At 37.8% G+C, this 12,493-nt stretch overlaps 1 protein-coding gene and 1 long non-coding RNA gene across 2 annotated transcripts in view; both read left to right on the top strand.

Annotated features, from left to right (window-relative positions):
- LOC133524859 (uncharacterized) overlaps positions 1-12,493 on the top strand; it is a 215,128-nt gene that overhangs the window by 66,073 nt on the left and 136,562 nt on the right. The window lies entirely within an intron of this gene.
- On the top strand, positions 9,634-10,768 carry LOC133529754 (uncharacterized). The gene is made up of 2 exons (XR_009801202.1): positions 9,634-10,442; positions 10,503-10,768. It is a non-coding gene; the product is annotated as an uncharacterized LOC133529754 (long non-coding RNA).

Raw genomic sequence — 12,493 nt, 5'->3', positions numbered from 1 at the left:
GAGTTCAAAGCCCGGCTCGTACCAATGAGTTTTTCGGAACTTATGTACGAAATATCATTTGATATTTACCAGTCGCTTTTCGGTGAAGGAAAACATCGTGAGGAAACCGGACTAATACCAACAAGGCCTAGTTTACACTCTGGGTTGGAAGGTCAGATCGCAGTCGCTTTCGTAAAAACTAGTGCCTACGCCAAATCTTAGGATTAGTTGTCAAGCGGACCCCAGGCTCCCATGCCGGCAGGCAAAATACAACGCGAGGAAGAAGAAGAATTAGTAATAGTTGTGTTACTAAGAAGTCAGAGGAACTAGCTAAGACGACAAACGCCATTCGAGACGTTAATAATATATGGAAATAGTCACGTGACTTTTTTGTGGTAATATCTGTGGCGATTACAGATGTCATCGCAATGCATTTTTACTTTTCGTTTGACGTTTGTCGTCGCAGAAGTCGATGTCTTGGCTATACTTTGTTTATCGATAAAAGACAAACAAAAAACAAAACTGTTATTCCGTAACGAACGTGGGGAAATTGAATGTACGTTGGGCCATATTTGTGGTCTGACAACTGTCAAACAACTAATATGTCCCATTGCCGTCAGCGGGGCGGTACTGTTGCACAAAAACTATAATTGAATCACATTCATCCATCAATTCTATAGAAGCATGCCTCTAAAGTATTGTTCAAACACGAAAGATACGGTGACAGGTGATCCCAATACAATTTATAACCTTAAACCTATCTAAGATGACTCCTGTCACCTGTCTTCGTGTTTGAAAATTACTAGACTAGTAACTGGACGGCCACGTCTGAAAATATCGATACGGACAAAGTGCCAAAAATATGTACACATTACCTTAATATATGAGAGTACATATTTTTGGCATTTCAATCGTGTCGATGTTTTCAGACGTGACTGTACCTACTCTTAAGAATACTAAGGGCCACATACACCAAACACTAACCCGGAGTTAACCGGTTAAACCTGGAGTGACCATGGTTACCTGTACAATTTGACACTGAGTTAACGGTTTAACCGGTTAACCACGGGTTGGTGGGATGGTTCAAATGACGCTAACTCTTATTAGGACTTTAATTAGTTGAGCAAGACGGTGAACTCCAATTGGGGTTCACATTGTTAAAGGGAAGGCCGATAGCACCGTGAGATACGCGGGGGCATAAAATGCCGCTGTGATTTTATACCACAGTACCGGCCAATAATATGTCACCTTTGTGTGTACTTGCATGAACGTGTAGAGTAAACAATATAGGTTAGTTCGTAGATTGCATATTTTACTTGTCCTTTTATACAAATATATGATGAATACTGCAATGAAATACTGTATTACTCGTACAGTAGGAGACTCAGCATATTACTAAAAAAGCTCTAATAAAAAAATGAAGTTCACCAATATAATACATTAAAACAAAAAACCTCTATGAAAAAACTATTACATTATCTACACCAATTTTTATCACTACCTAAAGTAGTGAGGGGGAAGTCACTCACTAATATAAAAAAAAATACCGTAAAAACATGGAGGTGATATACTATTGGCCGGTACTGGGTATTTTTTTTAATACTACGTCGATGGCAAACAAGCGTACTGCCCGCCTGGTGGTAAGCAGTCTCCGTAGCCTATGTGCGCCTGCAACTCCAGAGGAGTCACATGCGGGTTGCCGACCCTTAACTCTATCTAGAACTCAGCGTTTTTCAATATAAAGATATGCCCAGATTGTTAACCTTTTTTCTAATACTAAATAAAACTATATAAATGTGTAGTAACTGTGGTACTTTATGTATTGTTGTGTAGTGTTTAATTAGTTAAGACGGTAAAGTCCAAAACTGTACACATTTTTTAAAAAAGAGCGGAAAAGGGTCAATATTGGGGCGCCGCGAAAATTATTATACATATGGCGTATATGTTCATTAACATCCTATTGGTTTCATTCCTTTTTTTAAAGAATATAATCATATTATTTAAAATTAATTTAGTTGTAATACTAAACATTTCTAATGCCAATATGTCTGCACAACTAGGTATACATAAATGTGAAACTTTTGTTACTTTATTGTTTAATTAGTTAAGACGGTAGTCCAAAAGGGTTCACATTGTAAACGGTAAGGCCGATAGCGCCGTCAGATACGCGAGGCCATAAAATGTTGCTGGTCTGTTTCACACGAAATTGTATAATACACTTTCGACGGCCTCCTCTAGTCAGTCGGTGTTAGAGACTGTTGGCACTATACGAAGCTGTTCTAATACCAGAGTTCGTAATTACGTTATACGCAATATTACACTTCTTTTTTTCACGGACGGTAATTACTGTCGCATTAAATAAATTAAACTGTCGTGAAGCATACTAACATGAGGATTATTTTACAGTATAAGTCACGTGTTTTAGTCACCCGAAACGAAACATGTCGCGCGAGTGATTTAAAAATACTTGAGTTAAACCGTAAAATAAGGTTAATTAAGATATATCGTGTCATTCACGAAGACGCGTGCCTTGCCTCGTATAGTCATGTCTACTTTCGCATTTATAATATTTAGAGAAGAGAATAAAAAATCATTTTATACAAAGGATCTGAAGAAGGTTTATTGTTTTTACTTGCTTATTTTATCGCACAGTTATATGTTGAACATTTTAGCGCTTCAAATCACATTACCGACTTATACTAGAGCGTGGGAGCGGACAATACCTTCGCTGGTTAAGATCACTCCATACACAATGGCTACTTACTGAATCTATACCAGACAAACAGATAGACAGACAGATTGACAGACAAATAGACCGACAGACAGAGAGAAAAACAGATTTACTTTGGAATTTATAATATACTCAAAATAGCGAAATAATAAGGAAACAGAATAAAAAGTCATTTTATACAAGAGATCTGAAGAAGGTTTATCGTTATTTTTGCTTAATATTATTATATAGTTAAATGTGTTGAACATTTTAGCGCTTCAAATCTCATTACCGACTTAGTTGAGCGTGGGAGCGGACAATACCTCCGCTGGTTAAGATCACTAAATACACAATGGCTGCTTACTGAATACGCATTATTACGCATGACTGCAATTATATTATGGTAGTTATTTTGATACCAACTGCATTAACGCCATATAAAAACCAGATAGAGAAAAAGTCATAGTGCGAGGTCGAGGGTCTGCCATCTTGTGGCCTGAATCGGAAATATAAACGTCTACATTGACACTTCACGCCAAAGCAAGTGATGCCATCTCGGTAGATGGTGATGAGAACGTTTTCTCGTACGTTTTCTTGTGCATAATAGGTTCTGCCATATTGTGGGCTACATTGGAAGCATAAACTTCACGTTTACATCTCGCGCCAAAAATCTGACGTCTCCTGTGCTGCCTCCTATAGTTTATGCAGTAGGTATATTGAACGTGCGCGAGACGGAAAATATAAAATAAAGTTAGTACAGAAATTTGTAGGTATTAGGAATATTTTTGTACCCTGCTATATATACAATGTAAATAATGTAATAAGTATAGTGGAGTGGAGCCGTTAACCACGTATAGTAAGATGAATTTTGTCGACAAATCACCCCCCCCCCCCCTACCTATGTTTTGACTCAACCATTTTAAAAATACACCCCTTCAAAGTTTTATGACGCCAAAAAATGTTAGAGATATTACACAATTACTCGAGAATTAATAACAAAAATAAAAATTGTCTTCAAAACTTCCCTTTTTTAATTTTTTTTTTCCAAAACGTGGTCGTTGACGTGTATCTTTTTATTGTTAAATGATAGTACAGGATATCAGCTAAAATTTGACATCAAAAGGATATCCCTAGTTAAAGCATTTCACAAGTTAGACTATTATAGAGTCTATTATAAAAAAAAAACCTAACCTAGGGTGCCGTCAGCAGCGGGGCAGGGCCCAAGCTGCCGGTGGTCAGGGCCGCAGAGAGAGGAACCACCGGACTATCCGCGCCGTGTCCAAGACCACCGCCTTCTGCATACGACTCTTTATCCAACCACCTAGCGAGACTATCGGGACAATGATCGTCGAGTCAACATCCCACATGGCGGTTATCTCGTGAGCTAAGTCTAGGTACTTACTGGACTTGTCCTTCTCGGCTTTCACGAGATTCTCATCATGGGGCATCGACGAGCAAGGTCCGACGCTGCGATCGGTCTATCAGCACGATGTCCGGCTTATTGGCTACAATCGGTGATGGTAGATCGATCCCAATAGAGCGTGGCACGACCATTTTCGAGAACTAGCGCAGGTGAGTACTTGTAGTACGGTACTTCGCAGTACAAGGTATTATATACATATTGTTATTTCAATTCGTTTTGCACTCCCATAAAATCAATCAACGTATCCTTCATCGCTATAAAGCCAAACGTTCCAAATGTATACGATCCCATTTCCAATTCCCGTCGGAGGGAAAGCGCTTAAAAATGCTATATTCAAATTGAGCTCTTTGACAAACATTAGTTTCTGATCCTCTCAAGGGGGTATTCCCATCTACTGCCGAGTATGGGGAGAGCCAAACCGTTATTATTGTCAATGTACAGTAAAAATATTTAATTTGTGACACAATTCGTCGCTTGACACACTGACAAACAACATGAAAGTCGCTAGAGACATCATACTATTTATTGTCACTGTGACACGGTACAAAATGGGCCACTAATTAAATCTGACATTTAATTAATTTTTTTTTGACTGTAGTTTCGTTCGTAAACGTTTTAAACCGGTTTTTCGGAGAACATTTCCATAAAGTTCTTGTCAGATTAACGGGTTTAGAACAATAAAAAGCGGTTTCTTCCTATGACGGTGTCTTTACGCGGCACACAACCAGACAGGACGGCCGTCCCGTCGCTCGTCGAATAAATCGGTTTAGTAGGTTACAATAAAGTTCTTAAAACGTTCACGTTCCTATAAGTGCTCCTCTACATGATGGCCCAGCGTAGGGCACTCCTAGGGACGCATTTATGCGTTAGAGGGAGCAAGTAATATTTCTATCTCATTTCACCGCATAGCTGCGTCCCTTGGACTGGCCTACGCTGAGCCATCGTGTAGAGGAGCCCTAGCAGTTTGGAGGAAAACCGAAATAAACCGGTATTTACCGCTATTTTAAAACCGGTTCCTAGCCATGGGAAGTTAGGGAAACCAGTGTAAGAGCGTTTTCACTTTGTCCGATCCTATGTAGGATATAGGGTAGAAGTAAAGTATAACATATGTTTTTCTGTAATTATTTTATTCCTGCACGAAAAAAAAAAAACAAAAAAGGAGGAATTCATGCCTCTTTAACATCTGCAATTCATAATTCTAAAGTATATTTTTCTGGTAACAGTTTTTTATTTTTTATTTCACAAATCACAATAAACAATGTGTCTATAATTAAAGTTTCGCCAAAATGTAAAACAGTTTGTTGGCGATGCGCTCCAACTAACCTAAAATAACAATACTGTTTAGGTGCCATATATCGACAACACAGCTGTCCCCCGGCCAATAATAACGTTTGTAGCTGCAGGTCACAGTTCTAACTAGGGCTCGCGGTCGTGTCCGTGATTCGTGAACCCGTAGCCGTGCGCCCGTGTTCGTGTTTCACGGCAACGGTTTTCTGGTCCGTTCCACACGTGACATTCGGCTACGTGAAATTAGGGTACGTGAATCCGTGTAGATCCGTGTAGGCGTGATCACGGCTTCACGTACCTTAAGAACACGCCGGTTCGGTCCGCCCGCGACGTTGAGTGAAGATACGATGCGGTCTCTAAGAGCTACGAATAAAAATGTATCGTGAGTTTTTTATTCATAGCTCTAATTCCGTTTCATTACTTTTGAATTAAAATTTATTTCCAATAGTAAGTCCTTTTAAATATTAATGAGTAATAAATGAATAGAACAAAACATTAATTACAATGAATAGCTACTTTAATAAACGGGTTGCTAAAATAATACCACAACACTGTGTGTCAGGAGACCAACTGTGATGTCAGGAGTAACTAATGACAATGAATGTGAGTTCAAAATTCTAAACTGCCCCCTCGGGATTAAATAAAAAATACCACGAATTGTAAAACAAAACATCGCGGTCACTTCTTTCAACTTCACGAACAAAAGGTAAAGCCCACAGCTACTTATGTATATTGTTTGTTTCATTTTGTCTGCACGTGCAACTGCACTTCTTATCTACAAAAAAAAACCCGGTATGTTGGCTTAGCTTGTTAGTCATACAATAAAACACTCTAACAATAATATGTCATTATTACCTTCAATCTAGAAATAAACAGTACTCTTTAATGTGCCGAAAGTCCGAAACTGATAAGAACTGCAGCTGCGTACTTTTTTTCCGTGGCCCCGTACATGTGTTTTTGTTGAATTTGTTTACCTGTATTACCTTTATCATATCTACCGAAGATTTGCAGAAATTTACCCTTTTGTTTCTTTGAATTAGGATTGCCTTGTTTATATTTAGGCTACGTTACGTTACGTTCTTTGATAGTAGCAAGCTTTTACAAGTATGTTTCATTAATTTCATTAATACTTAACAGAATAAAATGTCTTCTTTTGATTTAATAATGACAACCAGTAGCACAGCGTTGCTTAAGTTCATAATTATAATGATACTTACTACAAAGCTGATGGTCCCGGGTTCAAATCCTGGTAAGGGCATGTATTTGTGTGATGAGCATGGATATTTGTTCCTGAGTCATGGGTGTTTTCTATGTATTTAAGTATTTATAAATATTTATATATTATATATATCGTTGTATAAGTACCCTCAACACAATACTATGGGACTTAGTCAATTTGTGTAAAAATGTCCTATAATATTTATTTATTATTATTATTTTAGTGCAATGCAACGAGCAGGTCGCTAGTTTTGACTAAAATCAATAGCTGGTTATACAAAAAACAGAACAACCCCAAATTATTTAGATATAACCATTATATTCAAATCGATGCAAAAAATACAATTTAAGTTTAATTCACACGTAAATGTTTGTCCGACGAACGTCCCGTATTCTATATACTAAGTGGTAACTCAATTCAACAATACCTAGTCCTTATTTATTTTTCTCCCGGGCGTGTCGAACATACGAGACGTGCGATAAGTACCTATCCAACGGAACCGAGCCCGAAGCTCCGCACACGAACGCAGGTACGGGCTACGTATCATGGCGTGTCACGGTCACGGCGTGTCACGTGAATCCGGACGCGAACGCAGGTACGAGGTACGTACCTTGCCGTGTTCGTGAAATTCGTGATCTTAGTACCGCCGGGCTTAAGAACCCGTAGCTACGGATCGGCGTGTATCACGGATATCAGGAGCCCTAGTTCTAACCTATTTATTTATTTATAGGAGCCTAGAGTATCCGACTGTTGGGCAAAAACCTCCCTCCTCCCTTTCCACGTATCCCGGTCTTGACCAGTCTCCCACCAGCTGATATCAAAGTCGTCAAGTTCATCTCGCCAACGCCATCGAGGCCGCTACCCTGGGTTTCATGTGGGACCCATTTGGTTGTTGTTTTAACCCACAAGTCTAACCTACTTTTAAAAACTAAACCGTTAAGAGGGAAGAATACCTTTGCGATCCTAGCGAAATAACGGTACTTTTTTTCTGATAATCCATTTCGGGAGAACCATAATATTGCATTGTCACCCGACTTTCATATGTATGCAAATTTTCAGTTTCTTCGGAAACCGGGAAGTGAGTCAAATTTAACTTGCAAGATTTGCCCATACATACAAATAGGGCAAGTTAAATAAAAGCTTGTAAAAATATACCTTGCGCTCGCGCATCCTTTCGGAACACTCAGCTTTCAAATGTTTGTGGATTTTCCGTTTGAACGCCCCAGGATGTTTCGTGGAAGCCTATTGGCTGTATATCAAAATAAATGATATTTTGTACGTTCGTTGAAAAGGGATTAGCAAAACCACTGACATAGATGTACTAGACAGGCTATCGAGAACAAATCGTGTCCGCCATTTTCGGCGTTTGACGTCTGTCACTCAGCTAATGAATAAGCGTACTCTAGCCAGAGGCGAAACTGTTATGACAACTGTTCATTTTCTGCCTAAATACGCACTGTAAAGAATCTAGATAAAATTTTCTTACAGGTGTATTGAAATTGTTTTACATATGTGACGCTGACGACATTAAAATTTATAAATATAGTCATAAAAATCTTTCTATTTGACTCTCGTACTCGTACCAATTTTGAACAAATCGCGCTTATAGCATAATATACTCTTTAAATAAAATAATAACTCAGCCTATATACGTCCCACTGCTGGGCACAGGCCTCCTCTCATGCGCGAGAGGGCTGGGGCTATAGTCCCCACGCTAGCCCAATGCGGATTGGGGACTTCACATACACCTTTGAATTTTTTCGCAGATGTATGCAGGTTTCCTCACGATGTTTTCCTTCACCGAAAAGCTAGTGGTAAATATCAAATGATATTTCGTACATAAGTTCCGAAAAACACATTGGTACGAGCCAGGATTTGAACCAACGACCTCCGGATTGAAAGTCGGACGTCATATCCACTCGGCCACCACCGCTTCCACCACACTCTTTAAATAATAGAAAAAATACTAGATAAAGAGTAAAGTGTATATCATTACTGTGTATATATTTTGCAGACTATAAGGTAAGTAATTATTAGTACCTACATGTTACATCTGCGAAATATAATCTTTGCGCCAAAGAAAATGGTGTACCACCGCGAGTGTTTAAAGTGACGTTTCAAAATAATTATGAGCTTAAAATAAGAGTTTTTTCGCTATTATATTGCTTTTAGTATGTTTCTTCATATTATTAGAATCCATTTTCATAACGCACAAAGGCATTTTACATTTATATATATTTTTTTATTACATGCGTGTCACCTCGCCAGTAGTCGGAGACGTTCTAAACGCAATGAGGTGCCGGCACTTCATTGAGGTACGGAAACATTTTGTTGGAGATGCCGACTCTAGTTTTTTACCTCAATCAGCATAACGGCGTGTATTTTTGATATGACCGCATAACCAAAGTTATTTAGGCTTTATTGAACACATTTTCATATGTTTAAAACAGACGACTTTTATTTTTCCATATAAAATAATCCAGCAAGCAATGTATCACTACTGAGTTTTAATTCAAAACGTCGCATTTAATGACGCGACGTCACAACTGTCACAAGTGACTATGACGTACGAAATACATTGCCACGCAAAAAATAAACAAAAATTAATCTGTGGTAGTTAAAGACTAAACGTACGTCTCGTTTAAGTTTGCTTTGACAACTTTTTTTGCATATTTATGGTATAATTTTGTTGTTTGTAACTGAGAAATATTTTATTTTTGTTTACATCGGTGACATTCAACGACTTTCAAATTCTGTTATTAAAGTGTCCTTGCCACTAAAATTGCCTTGCAAAAAAATAATTAGCTAGTTCAGTCAAGGTATTAAATATCGACACGGACAAAGTGTCAAAAATATGTAAACACGACCTTATTGCCTAATTTAAGTAATGTATACATATTTTGGGCACTTTGTCCGTGTGAATACTGCCTATTGAAAATCCGCAACATGGCGCAAATCTTGTCGGGTATAAAATCAAAATAGCTGTAGGCTATTCAAATATTTAGTGTAAATTATATGTGCAATGTGAACTATTCTAGTCTAATTTACATGCTAAGTGGATTGTTTTTAAAGTGTTAACAAATAAAGATTTCTATATAAGTCTATAAGTTTACATACAAGTTGTACTATATCTTAGTGTGGGAAACGCAACGAAATAAAACAATACTTCACTATGCCGGTAAAAGATCAACAAACCCAAAAGAGTTGAATTTAATTACCCCAACCTGCCACTAACCATTTCTATACCTTATGCCTTCTTAATAAGGTCTAAACATAGTCAGCCAACAATGTCACAGTCGCCATCAGATATATCCGACCGGCCGAGGTACTCAAAATATCTCAACACGCACTCTAACGCCTTGACAATAGAGGCGTGTTCAGATATTTGTGAACACCCCGGTCGCTCCGATATATCTGATGGCGATTGCAATGCGAAATTAACACTAAACATTGTTGAACCTTAAGGCCTTCCAATAAGGTATACTGTCAGTTAATATAACAGTATTAAAAGTAAGAGTATGGCGTGAGACACGCGACGCTATCGGTAATGTACAGGGTTTTCACACGGAAAACATTTGTTTGCTACGACAAAGTTCCATCTCGGGATTCACGCGGGTGAGATAGGACCTTGTCAGTTTGAGTTGAATGTTCAGTGCTACTGTTTTGTAGAGATATGAGTGATATGATTGTTTTATTCGATATACGTCAAATTGGTGGACAGTGGACGTCCTCTTTTCCATCAAACGTACAGTCACGTCTGAAAACATCGATACGATCGAAGTGCCAAAAATATGTATACACGACTTTATGGCCCATATATTAGGGTAGTAAGTAAGTAAGTAAGTAAGTAAGTAAGTAAGTAAGTAAGTAAGTAAGTAAGTAAGTAAGTAAGTAAGTAAGTAAGTAAGTAAGTAAGTAAGTAAGTAAGTAAATATTCTTTATTGCACCAACAATTATACATTTTACATACATGTAAAACTACAAATGAATTTTAAAGGAAAATAGAACCAGGTAACAACAGGCGGTCTTATCGCTAAAAAGCGATCTCTTCCAGACAACCTTTAGGTAGCAGGAAATTTCGAACTCATACAAAAGTCAACAGGTAGTGCAAGGAGCTAAATATGGTGACTATTAAATACAAACACACATACTACTTATATAAGTATTAAAACAATACCTAATATACTAATAAATATACAATATAATATAATACAATATATATATATTTATACTTACACATATACAATATATAAATGGCAACTTAAGGTAGAGATAGAAAGTATAGTTTCAGCTGATTTTTGAAAATGGGGAGAGATTTAGCTAATATTTTAGGTAGTGTATACATATTTCTGGCACTTTGCCAGGTATCGATATTTTCAGACGTGACCGTATCACATTTTGCTCGCTGGACATTGACATTATATTTAATAGTAAGATAATAATAAAATAATGCTCGTCGACATCACCATCCCTCATGATGAGAATCTCGTGAAAGCCGAGGACAAGTCCAGTAAGTACCTCTTAGCTCACGAGACAACCGCCATGTGGGATGTTGATTCGACGTTTATTGTCCCGATAGTCGTTTCAGCGAACGGTCTGATAGCGAAGTCTCGACCAACACCTTGAGAGACTCTCGCTAGGTGGTTGGATCAAGGGTCAGATGCAGAAGGCGGTGATCTTGGACACGGCGCGGATAGTCCGGCGGTTCGTTTTTCTACGGCCCTGACCATCGGCAGCTTGGGCCCTGCCCTGCTGCTGGCGGCACCTTTAGTTACGTTTTTTATAATGTGTTTTTATCTTTTGTATTGTTTTGTGTTTTTATATTTTAATTTAAATATATATTGTGAAAAGCCTAGCCTAAGAAAAAAGATAAATAAAGGAAAAAATATTTTTTTCTTCAATATACTCGGAAATGTTCACCTTATTGTAGCAAAAATAGTACGGGAAGTTCTTCGTTATGGTCAAACACAAATTCAAACCATTATTGTCGTGTTTTAGCGGACGGGAAAGTTATTACTGTATTGTTTTTTACTTTTTAAAAACATGTATCCACTAAGAAAAACGCATACAGCCAATTAATATAATATAGCTGCGGGCCGCGTCTACACGACCCGGTCAGCATCATTTCAAGCTATAGGATAGAGTCGTGTAAGACCGACGTGTATGATCGTGTGAATACTGCTTAATAAAATCAAAGACTATATAACTATTATATTTCTTAAGGATCTCATGCGTGCAAATACAGCTTATATTGCACAATTATATTGAATGAGCGAATATTGAATGGAACTTAATGGCAGAATAGTTGTGCCTTTAACTTTTAAAAAATAATTAAAGAGGGAAATTGATTTCGACGTTTTTAATGTGAAGGTTCGATTTGAGTGATGGTTCATGTTTAAATTATGATTATTTTACCTGATTTCCTCGCATGTTTGGAGAAAAGCACTATATAGGCCTCGGCAGGAACAGCAATTCGTGGATAAGTCCGACAAAATCGAAACTCATCCACGAATTGCCATTTCCCGGCCTCTGCAATAATGTACTATTATTCAGGGACCATAAGTTTATATCCGCAACGCAGGCTTCGTCAGGTAAACACAAACTTCTTGAAAGTTAATGAAAATTATGTCAAATTGAGGATCTCCCTTTTTTACGTCAGTTAAAAACGGTCTTCAGTCCAGTTTCAAAGAAAATCCACCTAATTTGAATAAATGAATTATGGCCCATTGTCTTAATTTGATCCCTTGAGGATTTTAATTAGACGGCCCTGGTAACAGGTGTCGAGATATTTTTACTTAAGGTATTTTTAAGAGGAAAGGAGAACCGGTTCTTCATGCAAACGTAGTCTCCATTTTCCTCTCTACATATTGACATT

The sequence above is a fragment of the Cydia pomonella genome, chromosome 1 (genome assembly GCF_033807575.1).
Source record: "Cydia pomonella isolate Wapato2018A chromosome 1, ilCydPomo1, whole genome shotgun sequence".
Taxonomy (NCBI): domain Eukaryota; kingdom Metazoa; phylum Arthropoda; class Insecta; order Lepidoptera; family Tortricidae; genus Cydia; species Cydia pomonella.
The sequence above is the reverse complement of the archived record's forward strand: the minus strand, read 5'-3'. Positions and strand labels throughout refer to the sequence as shown.